The sequence below is a fragment of the Sminthopsis crassicaudata genome, chromosome 1 (genome assembly GCF_048593235.1).
Source record: "Sminthopsis crassicaudata isolate SCR6 chromosome 1, ASM4859323v1, whole genome shotgun sequence".
Classification (NCBI taxonomy): Eukaryota; Metazoa; Chordata; class Mammalia; order Dasyuromorphia; family Dasyuridae; genus Sminthopsis; species Sminthopsis crassicaudata.
The window spans coordinates 281,144,336-281,161,107 of record NC_133617.1 but is presented as its reverse complement, the minus strand read 5'-3'; the positions used below and the strand labels follow the sequence as shown (position 1 = coordinate 281,161,107).

Below are 16,772 nucleotides of genomic sequence, written 5' to 3'. Positions count from 1 at the left end.
TACTACATAGAATTTCCAATCCCTCTAATTTTGTCCACCTGCATTTTGGATTTCCTTCACAGGCTAATTGTACACTATTTCAAAGTCCGATTTTTTTTGTACAGCAAAACAACTGTTTGGACATGTATACATATATTGTATTTAATTTATATTCTAACATATTTAACATGTATTGGTCAACCTGCCATCTGGGGGGGGCGGGGAAGGAGGGGAAAAATTAGAACAAAAAAGTTTGGCAATTGTCAATGTTGTAAAATTACTCAGGCATATATCTGGTAAATAAAAACTATTAAAATATATAAAAAAAGATTACAATTAGAAAAATTAAGTAAAGAAAATATATTCATTGTTTTAATATGAGTACAATTAAGTTATGCAATGGAAATCTTTTTTCAGCCTAATTAAATTGTAAATAGTTGAGAGTAAAGAAAAATCATAAAAAAGGAAGAGCTGCTGCTTTCTAGTACTTTGGAAAAAGTGAAGTTAATAGCTTAAAAATGTAATTATTCTAGGTAAATATAGCTTCAAGACTCCACATGTTATCCATTTGATTTGACAAGGAACTTTATTTCACTGAATTTAAATTTTGTCATATGAGAAATATATCTAACAGCACTTTAAATAAATATCTCAGAGCCATCACAAAGGAAAAAAAATGTCTTTATAATATGATGGTGTCTTGACTTCTCAATACAGATGGTAGCCTGAAATATTTAAATATAGCAATGTTTAATAGTGATTTAAAAGTTATGTAACTCCTTTCCTAAAATTTCTTTAATAATTCTCTGACCCTTCCCCATATGCTTTCTCTAACACACAGAGGATGGATTTCAATTGAAACATCTCATCTTAAACATAGAATTATAGATTTAGAACTGAAAGGAAGCAAAGATGTCATCTAGTTAAACCTCTTCCTTTCATAGATGAAAAGTGAGCTCCAGAAATATTTAGTGAATTGCCTACAATTCTATTGATATATCTTTTGATTCCAACAAAAGTGGTTTTTTTTTATCACTGAATTATGTTGTACATTTTGGGATGCAAAAAAAGAAAAAAATCTATTATCATTTTGCCATGTATTTATGATGCTTTCCCAACAGATTTGGTTGGGACTTGCTTTTTTAAAGACTATTTTGAAGAGAAAATATTTTAAAAATTGTTTGTATTTTTATGCAGTTAGTTAAACTATCACTTCTTTTTTTGTGGTTGTTGCTATTTCTCCACCCTTTGATTTTCAAAAAAAAGAAGATAGCTAATGTTCTGAAGTCTCACTGGTCATCAGTCTCATCCTAGATTTCAATTCAATTTAACAAACATTTATTGTATGTCCATTGCACATTTCAAAATATTCCTGATTAAAAATGCTAGGTACTTTCAGAGAGAGAACTATTGAGCTCTGAGTGCAAATTGAACATACTTTGTTCACTTTAATTTTCCTTGCTATTTTTGTGAACTTCAATGTAGAAATATGTTTTGCATGATTTCAAATGTAAAATTGATATTATATTGTCTCTTTAAGGAGTAGAGGAGGGGCTAGAGGAAGGAGAGAACTTGGAACTCAAAATTTTTAAAATGAATGTTAAAAATCATTAATTAAACAAATAATGTCTATTGTATATAAAGTCATGCTAACTGGTTGGGGGTGGGGAGGAGAGCAAGGAGAGAGTGAATTCATATAAAACATGGTCCCAATACCCATGGAATTGACAGTCTAGTCGGACCATATGACATACAAGAGGATATTTGATTTAGCAGATAGAATGTTGCACTCAAAATCAGAAATATCTGGGCTCAAATCCTGCCTTTGCTATAAGCAATGTGATCATCTAATCTCCATGAGCCTCAGGTTTTTTACCTGTAAAATGGAGATTTTAAAAATTACAGAATCTACCAAACTGGATTGTTGTTTGAATGAAATGAATTAGTGTGAGTAAAGCCACTGAGAAGATACCTGAACTATATGAGGAAGACAATTTTGAAGGTAATGTGTAGAACTCATCATGTACATAAAAATAAGAAACTGAAACAAATATTTTATACTTACTGCTCAATAAAGACCTTATAATGCAATAAATGTAAAAATGAATTCTCCAAGTGAATACCCGTGTAATACAGAAAATTGCTAATGATATTATATACAGAAGAATGCCTTAAAAAACATTGAGAACAGAATAAACACATTCTGCCTAGATGGCACCTTCAGAAAATCTCCTCTATAGAAAATGACTTGAGAATTATTATATTTCTTTTCATTTGCTAGTGTCTGACAATGTGTGATAAAGAGTTCGAATGGGCATCCAAATTCAGTCCTTGAAGGTCTTTTTATTACATGCTGAACCATAAAATTTATGCAAAATCAATTTTAACATTCAGAAAACTTTATTTCAGTTTCTTTCCTCTCCTCCATTATTTTAATGAAAAGAATTTATATGGTGACTGGTGATCCCTATCTAACAACAGGGCACTGGTTTTCAGACATTCTTAAAGTAGCTGGAAAACTAGCAATGGTGCTGTTAGCTCACTAGCTTCATCTCCTCATGCTAAAGACAGAGCTACATCAGCTCTTGTACTAGGACATTTTTTTTTTGCCAGTATCTGACATGGTATCTACAGGATATGGAATTCACAGTGTATATATTACTTTCCCCATACCATAGCAGGTCTATGACTTACTAGATAGATATATATTGAGAAGTTCCCCTAGATCATAGTAGATTTAGTAGTTTACCTAAGCTTAGGCACAATATAGTATCTGAAAGTAGGATTTAAACACAGGCATTGTTGCCTCCAAACTTAGCACTCTATTCATCACACCAGGATGCCTTTGCTTTTCATGTAATTCATAAATACTAAATTGAATTGATCTCTTGGTAGGGTTGCCTTGTATCAGATTGCTTCCTGAGGATTTCAGTGTCAGTGCTCTTTTTAGGTAGGAGAGAATTTTTGAGGTACTCCTTTGACATTCTTATTCTCTAGTAAAACTTCTTTTAAAAGATATCCAAATTAATGTAGCCCCAAAGAGATTTTTTTAAAAAAGGAAAATGATCTCTATGTACAAAAATATTTATAACAGATCTTTTCTCAGGGCAAAGAACTGGTAATTAAAGGGCTGCCCATTCATTGGGGAATGGCTGAATAAATTGAGATATGTGATTATGATGGAATACTATTGTGCTATAAGCAATGATGAGCAGGATGCTCTCAGAAAAACCTGGAAAGGCTTCCATAAGCTCATTCAAAGTGAAATGTACTGTGTACAAAATAACAGCATTATTGTTAGATGATCACCTGTGAATGACTTTGCTATTCTTAGCAAAACAAAGATCCAAGAGAACTCTGAAGGATATATGATGAAAAAAATGCAGTCCAAAAGCAGGGAAATAAATTAATTGTATCTGAATACAAATAGAAGCATGTCAGGAACCTTCCCCAACCTTTCCCCTTGCTCTTCCCCCCTCTTGAACAAACCCAGGTCACCACGGCCCTGAGGCTGATGATTTCTGAGGAATGTCAAGACCACAGTTCCCAGAACTGATATGGAATAGACAAAACTACGTTGTTCCACCCCGTCCTTGGGCCCCTAACCGTCTCATAATCTGCACCTGGTAAATGTTACAAAAATATTTGACTCATCTATCATGCTACCCAATCCTTATGCATACATGGCATTGCGGTTTTCTGCCTATAAATTCTGTAACTGTAAGCCAATAAACGAGACATGCTTGACCATTGCTTTGAGTAGTCTCCCCTCTCTCTCTCTCTAGATCCTGTTCCCAGGCTGTCTTAGCCCCCGCAGGCTTTTGCCTTAATTTCGGTCTATGTCCTTCTTTTTTTGACCCACGTTGAAGACCTGCTGGACAGGTCAACTGGCGCCCAACGTGGGGCTCAAAAATAGGGACTTTGACCCGACAGAACGCTCCCCCCGCCCGTCCATTTTACTTCTTTCCCATAGTACTATATATTCTAAGATTGCATAGACTAACATTTCGGGGTTCAGTCAAATTATTTTAAGCTCCAAAGTGGTGATGTAGAAGTTTGTTTAGCTTGGGAAATGGAACTGGAAGATAAATAAAGTGTCTTCCATCTCTAACAACCCATGACACATACATTTATGGATAAAAAGACCGCTTTAAGTGTTAAATCTAAATGTGATATTTGACATGTTAGGACAAAAGTGAGCTAATGCCTTGTGATTTCCCTTTTGGCACCTTCTGACTTTGGGTCATTCAAAACACAGATATGATTTTTTGTCTGTGAACGTTAAATTAGTCAAATTATTTCTTTCAATACTTCTTGGCCAAATTCTCCACCTTAAATAGACTTGGAGTGTATGGAGCCTTTGAATGATGTATACACTGAAGGGCATAACTTGGCCTTTGGAGTGACTTCGCATCTGGTGCTATTCAAAAGAACATTATAGCTGGAAGAGACCTAAGTCCAACCCCCTCATTTTGTCGATGAGGAAATTGAGGCCCAGAGGTGCAAAGTGACTGGATCCATATTATATTTTCTGTGTCTATTGTCAAAAGTACAATGTTGTTTTCTTTTTAAAAGAATGATTTTTTAAAATAGCTTCTGAAGATTGCAGGTTGGGTGTTTTTATCAAGGATACTTCACGGTTAGTTAATTCTTTGTAAATAAAAGTAGCAAGGAACACATACTTATCAGCCAAGTACCTATTTTTATTTCTAAGCAAACAAACATTGATTTGCTTCTCTACTATTAATGGAAACATTCTTATGGCAAGACTGATTGTGTCCTATAAGGGGTCAAGATATGAACAAAATTCTCTTTATAATCATAAAAGCCCCTATCATGATTGTCCCATATTTGCTTCAAGGACAGGTAGAATCAGGTCATGACAGGTAGTTCTGGTGGAATGAGGATGATATTTGCTATAGAAAACTCAACATTAATTAGAAAGCAATCAAATGACAAGGCAGTCTTGGCTGTCTGGAAAGATATACTTTAAAAAGTCAAAACATTGTGAGTCACTCTGTTACAATGCAATTCTCTATCTTGGCTCCACCTCGTTGATTTCAGCTTCTGCTCCAAGACAGGAAATGATTTTCCCCTAAAATGAAATAGCTTGTTTGAAATATGTAGCTTTAATGCTCTTAAAAATCTTCTTTGACTTATTAAGCGTTTTGATTATAAATAACTATTTTAAGTAAATATTTTTTCCAGATGATGAAGTATTTTATTGTGTTTGACTTAATTTAAATGCTAGACTAATTATAAGATTCCAAACATTCCCTATTTATTTCGACTTTATATAGCTAAAAAAGATGAAATATCTTCAATACATGGTTAAACTCCCCTCTCCCTCTCCTCCCCTTAAGAGGCTCAAGATTAAAAACAAAAGAAAAACAAAACAATCCAAAAGCTTAAAGAATTAAGGTGTTTTTGAATGTTCTTCAGTAGAAAACAAAGAGTAAGAGGCACATTTCCTGGTTTTTGTTTTTAATTATATTGATTCCACAACAACAGTAATATGTGTTTATGAGAGAAAGATAGAAACACAGAGAGAAAGAAAGGAGAGAGAGGGAAGGTAGCCCCAGACAAAAATTAGTGCTGTTCAGAGCTTTCGCAAAGAGTGGAAGTAAACAAGTTAAATAACTCTTCTCCTCCCTATGGGAGGAAGGCCTTATCACAGTTGAATCATGTAGCTCTAGTGCGGGATTGCCTGATATCAAGAGAAGAGTTTGTCTAGGAATCTTTGACTATCTCAGAATCATTCTTGGTAACTAAGGATTCTATATTAATATGTTGTAACATGTACTGCTGAAGTGGTGCAGCTTTTAGTAAAGATGTTGCAATAACCCCAAGGCCACCTGTCCTTGGGAGTGAGGGAGTTAGAAATGTTATATTTCTTCCCTTAGGCTATCCTGACCCAGTTTGCATGACCAGGATGCTGAATCCACAAATATTGCTGGCTGTCAGATAACAGCCTGTTGGTCAGAGATAATGGTATTTCTGAAACTAATGAGCAACAATAATGAGGTACTTAAAGTTAGTGCCAGTGAAGAAAAAAATTGGGTGACCGTCATTTCACCTAGGGATGTTTTAGGCCTAAAAACACACCTTCAGAAGATTCCCCACGTTCTCCCACCCTGAATTCTGCACAGAGAACTATAAATATGGCATCTGTGCACAAAGTCAGAACCAGACCATTCCTAAACTTCATCTCTTAAGTCATAAAATTAGCAAATCTGTGACACAAAGCACCTGGCCTCTCTAACTTTCCCCCATAAATTTAACTTCTTGTTTCTGGTTCTTTGTAATTTCTTTTGGAATTTAGCCTGCTCAAATTGACATTACTATTATAATAAACTTCAGCCCTTGACTTGGAAATGGGCCTGAGCCTCCATTTTTTTTTGAAACACTTTGTGACACTGGCCTGGAACCCCAAAATATTTGGGGTCCCCCACAACCTCTGACACTGCTTTTTGGTGGGAATTGGCTATCTTCAAGATTTCTGGACTTAGGTAATTAGGTCCTAGAATGCAATGAATCTTTGATTACATAGACATTATACGTGATGTTATCTTCTCAGGAACTTTGAGGGATTTCAATATCTATTTTTACAAGTTTCTTGTTATTTCTCCAAATAGAATGTAAGCTCTTTGAATGCAGGGACTAATTAAAAAAAAACACACACATTTATATTTATGGAATAAAACAAGCATTTTCATAGTATAGTATAATAATAATATGACGGCACATGAAACTGCAAATCTATTATGTACAACTTTCCATTCCTTTTGACTATGTAAAATTATAATGTAAATTATTTTTTCCCTTTTTTCTTCCCTCCTCTCCTCATCTCAGAGATGGCTATCATTGGACACAAATGTGTATGTGTATATATGTATTTAATATATGTATTATATATGCTGTTCAGAGAATATATGTAAAATCAGTCTGTACATTCTTCTAATTATGTTTTTTCTTCTGGATACTAATAGCGTCTTCCTTTAGACGCTTTTTCTAGTTAATTTAGATATTTATAATAATTGTCTCTCTCATCTAATAGAGACCTGCAAGGTAGAGCATTAAATTCTGCTCATTCCTTAATGGAAGATGTAGAACTTTTCTGATATCTCTCCACTTTTCATCAGTGACTCTGCTTTGTTTTCAATCCACAGAGCAGTGTGACCCCACAATGTTACTCCCTCATGGCTTCCTGTCCCCTTTTCAGCTTATTTTTGTATTAGATTCCCCTATTAGATAGTAAACTTCTTGAGGACAGAGACTTTTAAACTTATTTGTATCCCCAGTTTACCACAATGCTTGGAATATAGTAAGTGCTTAATAAATGTTTACTGAATTGAATAAAATTTGAAGGAACAAAACATCAAGAATCCCAGAGGATACAAGAAATAAAAGTAAGAAGGAAAGTCAGACATAACTACCAGATTTCAAACTATATTATAAAGCAAAATCATCCAAACTACTTGTTACATGCTAAAAATAGAGAAATTGATCAATGGAATAGTTGGCAATAAAACATACAGAAGCAAATGATCACTGAAGTGTGGTGTTCAATAAACCTGAGACTTCAGCTACTTAGGTTGAGTTATTATTTGATAAAAACTGATGGAAAACAGTAAATATCTGGCAGATATTAGGTATAAATCAATATCTCACTATATATTAAACTTCAAATGGATACATAAAAGACAAATCTGAAGACTATAAAAAGAAATTATCATTTGAATCTATAGATATGGAAAGAATTTATAATCACATAAAACATAGATCAGAGAAGATAAAATGAATGACTTTGATTTATAGATGTTTTAAAAGTTTTGCAGAAGCAAAATAGTTAAAATAGAAGGAAAATAGATAGCCGGGAAAAATCTTTGTAAAGTTCTCTGATAAAGGTTTCGTGTCCAAGGCATAAAAGAAACTGATCCAAAGGGATAAGGACAAAAGTCATTCCCTATGAGATAAACATTCTAAGGATATGAACAGGCAGTTTTCAATAGAAGACATCTAAACTATCAGCAACTATCTTAAAATGTTTTCAATAAATCAGCAAATAGGAAAATGTAAACTAAGCAACTATAAGATTCTTCCTCATCTCCACAGAATTTTCAGAGTTAAAAAAAGGAAAATATCAAATGTTGGAGGAGTTGTGACAAAACAGGTACAATGATTCAGTTATTGTTAGAATTATAAATTGGTCCAACAATTCTAAAAAAACAGTTTGGAAATATGCCCCCAAAGTTACTTAATCTGCTGATACTATTACTGCTTCTATAGCTCAGGGAGGTCAAAGAAAAAAGAAAAGAAACTGTATGTACAGAAAGTATTGGATATCATCCATTTTGATAGAGGCAAATAATAAAAAACTAAAAAGATACCCACAGGTTAGGAAATAATTAAACTATGGCATATGATTTTTGCTATAAGAATTAATAAAAAAGGAAGGTTTCTTAAGAAAAAGCCCTAGAAGACTTGTATGAACTGATGCCAAGTAAATTTCTATAATAAAAACATCATAATCAATTGAAACAAGCAACTGAAAGACTGAAGAACTCTAATGAACTTAATAAACAGCCATGACTCCAGAAGATTAATAATTAAACATGTCATACACTTCTTGATAAAAAGAGGTCATGGATTAAAGAATGAGACATGCAATTATCAACACAGCCAATGTGGGAATTTGTTTTGCTTGACTATGCATATATGTTGCAAGGATATTCCCATTTCCCCCAATTGAGAGAAGAGGGCAGAATAGAGTGGCCCTCAAAAAAATGGAAAAGAAAAAGAAAAGAAAAGAAAAAAAGAGCATCATATATGAAATTTTTTTAAATATAGGGAACAGAAGGGAAGGAAGGCCAAAAAAGAAATGTGGATAAGCAGGGCCACTTTGGAAAAGTATACTTTGAGTTTAATACATATTTAAAAAAATAAGAAATCTATAATTTGATGTTCAATTTTCTTTTCCTGTCCTACTATGGAATGCTCATTTTACTTGGTGTTTGTTATGTTCAGAATAAAAATTAAAAAACAAGAATAACAACTTGGTTCTTAGATTGTCTACAGTTATAGATTACTCCTCATGTTTTAAGACCATTTGTTAGGTATGTTGTAGAGGGATTCTTGTTTAAGTACAAGTTGAACCAATTGGTTTCTTGGGTTGCTTATCAATTCTGAGGTTCCATGATTCAAATTTGTTTATTTATAGGTAACATTTTTATGGTGTTGTTTCTAAACTGTAATAGTTACATTCCAAACATCTTCCTCAATAATGCAGTAACTTATTAATTTAATAAGTATAAAATAAGGGTAAATAAGGTCTAGGTATGTCAAGATTGAGTCAATCAATCAAAGGCAAACAGTGCAAATAATCAATCAAAGGAGTAAAGTGCTTTTGAGCCATTGTATGAAAGTAAATAAGTCATACAGGAAATATCTTCTGGTTGGTCAAAGAGAGTCATTCATTCCTTTTAGGGTTTGATTCAAAATAACAAGCCAACTTAATTCCATATTATCTAGTAGAAGAACAGCCAACTGGTGGAACAATTCAAGGTAACCCTGTGAGAAGGAATCACTGAGGGCTGAAAAATGAGAAGAGACAATGTTCTCCTTGTGAACTTCAAGAGATCAGAAGATTTAAACATCCTTCATCTCTAGCCATGCAGGAACAGCATCTGTATAGACCAAGGATAAAGTTTATGTAATGATGAAAAACATTTTCCAGAACTCTGCAAAGACCCCAGTAGTTATAGATTTAAGGACTTCCAACAACTTTAGTAGCATGTGTTTTCTGTGCTTGAGTCTATTATTCCATTATGTTTGTGTGAGAATATGCTAGTTTGTGGTGTGGATGGTGGCTGTGGTGGAAGTGGAATCACCAAATGCTCTTGCTATGCCACTTTAGTCAATACCTTTTTCTAAAAAAGCTAATTGTCTGGTTTGCTTGTAATCAATGGGAGCACACAGGTGGAGAAGGATGATGATGCATTTTTAAACTCACACTAGAATCCTGAGGGGAGGAGTATCAACTTCTCTCTGGTTCCCAGTTTGCCAACATACGTAGGAGTTGGGAAGTGAGCCCAGAGCTACAAAGAAGTCATAGATTTAAATCTAAAAAGAATATGAGAGATCATTTTTACATCATTTTTCATTACCCCTTCATTTTGCATATTTTACTTATGAGATTTAGAGAGATAAATGATTTCTAAGACAAAAAATGTTTTCATTGTTTCAAACCTAGACATTGTTAGTCCTTCAACTTTTATTTATTTTTTCCTAGTAAATTTATTTATTTTAATACACATGCTTTATGAATCATATTGGGAGAGAAAAATCAGAACAAAAGGGAAAAATAAAAACAGAAAAAAGAAGTGAACATAGCATGTGTTGATTTACATTTAGTCTCCTTAGTTCTTTTTCTGGATGCAGATGGCATTTTCTGTCCAAAATTTATTGAGATTGCTTTGAATCATTGAACCAAGAAGAACCAAGCTTTTCATAGTTGATCATCACACAATCTTGCTGTTACTGTGTTCAATGTATTCCTGGTTCTGCTTGTTTTACTCAGCATCAATTCATGTAAATCTTTTCAGGCTTTTTTAAAGTCAGTTTGTTCATTATTTTTTGTAGAACAATAATATTCCATTATCTTCATATACCACACCTTGTTCAGTCATTCCCCAACTGATGGGCATCCACTTCTTTTCCAGTTCTTTGCTACTACAAAAAGCGATGGTACAAACATTTTTGTGCATGTGGGTTCTTTTCCCTCCTTTATGATTTCTTTGGAATATAAAAGCCCAATAATGGCACTGCTGGGTGAAAGGGTATGACCTTTGGGCATAGTTCCAGATTTTTCTCAAGAATGATTGGATCATTTCACAATGTATTAGTGTCCCAGTTTTTCCACATCTCCTCCAACATTTTCATTATCTTTTCTTGTTATTTTAGCTAATCTGAGAGGTATGAGATGGTACCTCAGAGTTGTTTTAATTTTCATTTATCTAATCAGTAGTGATTTAGAGCATTTTTCATATGACTATAGATGGCTTTAATTTCATCATCTGAAAATTGTCTGTTCATACATATCCTTTGACCATTTATCAATTGGGTAATGATTTGTAATCTTATAAATTTGACACAGTTCTTTATATATTTTAGAAATGAAACCTTTATCAGAAATACTGGCTTTGTACTTTCCTTTTAATTTTGTTTTTGTTGATTTTGTTTGTGCAAAACATTTTTAATTTAATATAAGCAAAGTTGTCCATTTTGCTTTTCATAATGTTTTCTAGTACTTCTTTGGTCATAAAGGTGAGAGGTGAGATTAAATCAGGTGGACAGCAAATGGAAATAAGAAGACTTGAAAAGAACTCATCAAGCTCTCTCACATCAGAAGTGCTAATTCTCCTAAATCCACCATGTACCACCTAAACCTAGGGATTATTAATTTAAATAATAATTTCTTTATATAAACTCATAACCTTTATGTATTTACATACATGTAAAATTATTTTAAAAGGAATGAAATAAGAAAAATGGGACTAGAGTTAGATAATTAAAAATAAGACTGTAGTTAGAAAGTTCATGAACTATTTCTCAAATTTGGTAATTCTCTGCTTCAGCCTTCTTCCACAAACTCTTTCATCAGAACTTATTACAGACAAATAACTCAATTGATTTAATATCCTCTGAGCCAATAACTTTATCCCATTTCTTCCTTTATTTGTCTGAGTGCTAATTAGCAATTAAATATCCCCAAAATTCTTCAAAAATTAGGAAAAAGATAACCAACAAATTTATTTTGGGAGAATTGACTGTCTATAATGTCTGCATTCCAAAACACTTTCTACATACATAAAGCCTTCTTTCATGATTATCCATCTGAGTAACACCATACCTTGCAACACATTAATAACAAATCAAAATATTTTGCAGTATAGAAAACTTCTTTAAATAAGTTGTTTATATAAAAACAGAAAATATGTAAAAGAAAAAATAGGTAGTATAAAAATTAGAATTAGGAAAAGGAAATATTTCAAATAACTTAGCACTTCTCATTTATTATATTAGAAAAATAATTTTGAAGCTAAATTTTTTGTTTAAACTTTCCTTACTGTGCATTCTTTCTTGTATTTTAATCTTTCCTAAGCTCTGTTTTGCTTCTTTCTACACTGGGGATTATAAATCTTTCTGTGTATCATGGACCTCTTTTGACATCTGATGAAGTCTGTGGATCTTTCTTAGAATAATGTTTTTCAATGCATAAACTAACATAGTTGAGACTATAAAAAAGACATTGCCCAGATGTAGCATCTGTAACTCAAATACAATAAGTCTAAAATTCAACATATTATGTTCTTTCCCAAATCTGCCACTTCTTCCAACTTCACTATTTTTGTTGATGGCACCATCACAGTCACTGAGTTCAAAATTTCAAGAGTCACAAGCTCATTGATTTAGAGCCAACAAGGAGCAAGTAGAGACCTTATAAATCATCTTGTTTAACCATTTCATTCTACAGATGAAGAAACTGAAGGCTTAGGAGTGACTTGACTTGCCCAAGTTTTCTAAGAAACATTAGTGGCAGGATTTGAATCCGAGTCCTCTATTTTAGAATTTGTGCTTGTTTGATTTATCTGATGCTTTCTTGCCTCCCACTCCCTCCCAATGATCAGTTCAGTTTTGTCAATACTATTCCATAATACTTTTTAATTCTGTTCCCTATTTTCAGTCCCATTACAATTGTGGTAGAGTCCTTCATCACTGGCTGTGCTGTGTCTTCTTAATAACAGTAGTAAATGGTATTAATATAGTAGTTTGAGATTCACAAAGTTCTTTACAAATCTATTTCATCCTGGTGATTCTATTATTATGCTCTTTAAAAAATAGATGAGGAAATTGAAGTAAATAGATATTTAATGATTTGCTCAAGGTCATACAACTAAAGTACCTTTGGCTAGATTTGAACTGAGACCTTTCTGAATCAAAGTCCAGTGCCCTATCCATTGCACCATCCAATTACCTTTCTTCGAATAGATCTCCTTATCCCTATTCTTACTTCTCTTTGACCAGCCATTTACACAACTACTGAATAAATTTGATCATGTCAGTCAAATACCCTCAATAACTTCTTATTATTAAAACAAAATACAAACAAAAAACAAAGGTTTTTTAGAATTTGATTCCAATAAACTTTTTTCTTTTTTTAATTTCATATCAATTCCCTTTATTTACACTCTGCTTTTGTACAGCTTGCTATTTTATTTTTATTTTTTTGTGGATCAAGGCCCACACTTGGAACATAGTCAATACAAATCTCCAGTTATTGATATCTTACCTGTCATAAAGCCTTATTGAATTACCTTAACTGAACATATTCTCTCCTTCAAATTTTGTCTGGCTCTCTACTTGTCTTTTACCCCAATACTATTCTATAGTATCTTGGACTACACTTGTTTATGTGTCATCCCTTCCATTTTCATTAGGTTTTAAGCCACCTGATGGCAGGGGCTATATAATTTTTCATTTTGTATCCTCAGCAGCAAACACAATGCCTTGCATTCAGAAAATATCTCTCTAATTAAAATAAATTATGGCATTTATGTACGTCTTATGTACTCAGTTTCATCATGAACTTTGTAGAGACAAAGACTGTTTCTTATATGTCTTTGCATTTTCTTTTCTCCTTTTTATCCCTCTCCCTGCGCAATGAGTACATAACCAATGCAATATATCTAGAACTTATATTACATGACATTTATTATAATATAGTAATTTATATGTATTATATATAATTTTATATAATATTATAATTATATAATATATATCATAATATATAATAGGATGCTATACTAGTATACATAATGAATATCTAGAAGGAGTTGCATATATTAAAATTCTCACTATTTGAAGTTATGATTATACAAAATAAGGTCATTGATTCCAGTCAATAGAAGCATGCAGTGAGAATTGTAATAAAGTTACCCCACCAGGGAAAATCTTTGTTCTTACTAATCTAGACCTACCTGTAATTGGCATGTATGTGATATTTATTTATTCATAGCAATACAACTGCTTCCATGCTTTTTTTCATTTTATTTTCAAAATAAGGTCCAGTGAAATGTTTCTGAACTATTCTGTACAATTTTAAGGTAGAATGAGGAGGTCCACTTTAAGGTGATACTGTCCATATAATTCTTGCTCAGGTGTGCATGATACTAGATACTTTCTGAAGTCATTGCCAATTCTTATATTCTCTGATTGTGAAACCCTCCAAAAGTCATAGAGCTAACAGAGATGTTTCTGAGTTCTCAGATCCATATAGACATAAAAAGATCAATTGAAGACTTAGAGGCCTTTGAGTTCAACTATCTGACTTAACAGATGAGGAAACAGAAACTCTGTGAGGTCATGTGACTTACCTCCCAATGGTAAATAGTGATTCAAGTCCAGATTTTGAGAACAAATCCAGTGTTTATTTCTATAAAACTAAATAGAGGTTTAAGGGAGCCATTTGTTTCAATATTCTGGGTGTTTCCAGTAGAAATGTTATTCATCTGAATTGTCTAGAGAATGCATTATCTTCTTACTCCAGTTTTTATTTTTTGCATTTTTATGTTCCTTTCCTAGCTATCAAATACTAAAGAGGCTATAAAATGGGTATTTGGAGTAAGTGGACATTGTCATTGCAAGAAAAAAAATGATTTTAAATTTATTTATAGATAACACTAATAATGTTGGTTCCTTAATGTGAATTATATCCTTTCTGATGGTTTTAGCTTCCAGCAACATCTTGAGAACCCTCAATTAAGAAATCGTATAAACACTCTATTACATTTGAAAAATAGGCTATAAAGCGAAAGGGTCATTTTAAATCTTGTAAAGATAGCACCTAGACATATCCAGATTGTTGGATCTAGATTAGATAATGTATGTAAAGTGCTTTATAAATCATAAAGCTCTACAAAATGCCAGATATCATTAGCAACAGCATCATTGTTAGAGTAAAAGTGTTGGGTGTTGATTAAATGACAGAATATGAGGATATATGTTATGTTGTTGTTGTTTGTTCTTCATTTTTGAAAAGGAGCAATGGCATCATGGGACAATGTCTTACCTCATGTATGAATCTGGACTTAACTGAGGCTGAGATGAACAAAGTCATTAGCCTCACTCTTTCTTTCAGAGCCATTGAAGTCTGTTGGCAGGACAAAAGTCAAAATGATTTGACTTTTACAAAATATAACTGGTGATTTGGGTGTTCTTGATGTCTCCATAGGGCCTGCTTCAGCTGCCTTCATGGCCACTGGACCAAATTGTTCTTATTCACCCATTTATCCAGGGCAAATATCTCTCAAGTCACTGATGGGTTTGTGGCCCATTGGTTATCCTTAACCTGGTTTAACCTCTGTCTCTGTCTGTATGTCTATCTCTGTCTCTCACCTTAGACCACATTTTGTTTATATTTCATCTTTCCCACCCCAATAAGCTATTTGAGAGTAGGGACTATATAATTTTTCACTTTGTAACCTCAGCATCAAATATAATGTCTTACACATAGAATGTTTCCCTAACTGAAATGAATTATAATTATTTATGTATGTCTTATATACTCAATTTCATTATAAATTCTGTGAAGACAAGGACTGCTTTTTACATATTTTTGTACTCTCTCTCTTTTCCTTCTCCTTTTTATACCTTCCTCCCCCTGTTCCACCATATTGGCTTGTACATAATGAATGGAATATATGTAGGAGTATTATGTGTACATATATATATATATACACATATATTCATAGGGAGAGAATCTATCATCTCTTTATAAACATCTATATCTACATATCTATAGACATGCCTCTATCTCTCTAAATATGTATTTATTAACACATATACAAAGGTTCCCCAGAGTCTTAGTATGGTTTTAAGCTATTAAGTTGAGGCACATAAAGTGACTTACTAGATGCGGAGCTGTTCCCTCAGTTAGTAAAATCTGGATAAAAGTTTTGCTTCTAACATATATTGACTATGGGATTGTGGGCAAGTTATTTGATCTCTCAATGCCCTGGCAACTCTTTAAGAGTAAGTTGAGAGAAGCTGGCCTGTTTTGGAAGAGGGAGTTCTTTCTTAGGAGCTTATATTTGATCCTAGAAGAAACAAGAAAACAACTAAATTTATCGAATAGGAGAGTAACATAATGTCTTGTGTTTTGTCACTTTTTTCTTTTCTTTCTTTTTTTTTAGTGATACAATTAGGGTTAAATGACTTGCCCAGGGTCACAATGGTAAGTGTTAAATGTCTGAGACCAGATTTGAACTCAGGTCCTCCTGACTCCACAGCCATGCTCTGTCCACTGCACTATCTAGCTGCCCCTATACTTACTTTGGAAAAATAATTTTGGGAACTATTTAAAGGATCAATTAGATAAGGGAGAGAACCAAAGTAGGGAGAATAATTAGTGGGCTCTTATAGTAGTTTAAATAACAAATGATAATGATCTGAACTGGAGTTTTGGCCAACTGAATAAAAAGGAGATCAATGAGAAAGAGACTGCAGTGTTCAAAACAGGATTTTGCAAAGGTCTGGGTGTGAAAGAGAATGAGGAGTTAGGCACTGTGAATCTGAGAAACTAAAAGGATAGTTGTTCCCAAAGAAAGAAAGGGTATTGGGTTTGGAAGAAAAGATAATGAATTCAGTTTTGCTTATGTTAAGTTTGGCTATAGAATATGTAATTTGAAATATGAAATAAGCAGTTGGATACATGAGACTGGAGTGTTGAAAAG

At 33.1% G+C, this 16,772-nt stretch overlaps 1 protein-coding gene across 3 annotated transcripts in view; it reads right to left on the bottom strand.

Annotated features, from left to right (window-relative positions):
• The window catches only part of KCNB2 (potassium voltage-gated channel subfamily B member 2), a 493,206-nt gene that overhangs the window by 53,195 nt on the left and 423,239 nt on the right, over positions 1–16,772 (bottom strand). The gene's annotated exons all lie outside the window — the stretch shown is intronic.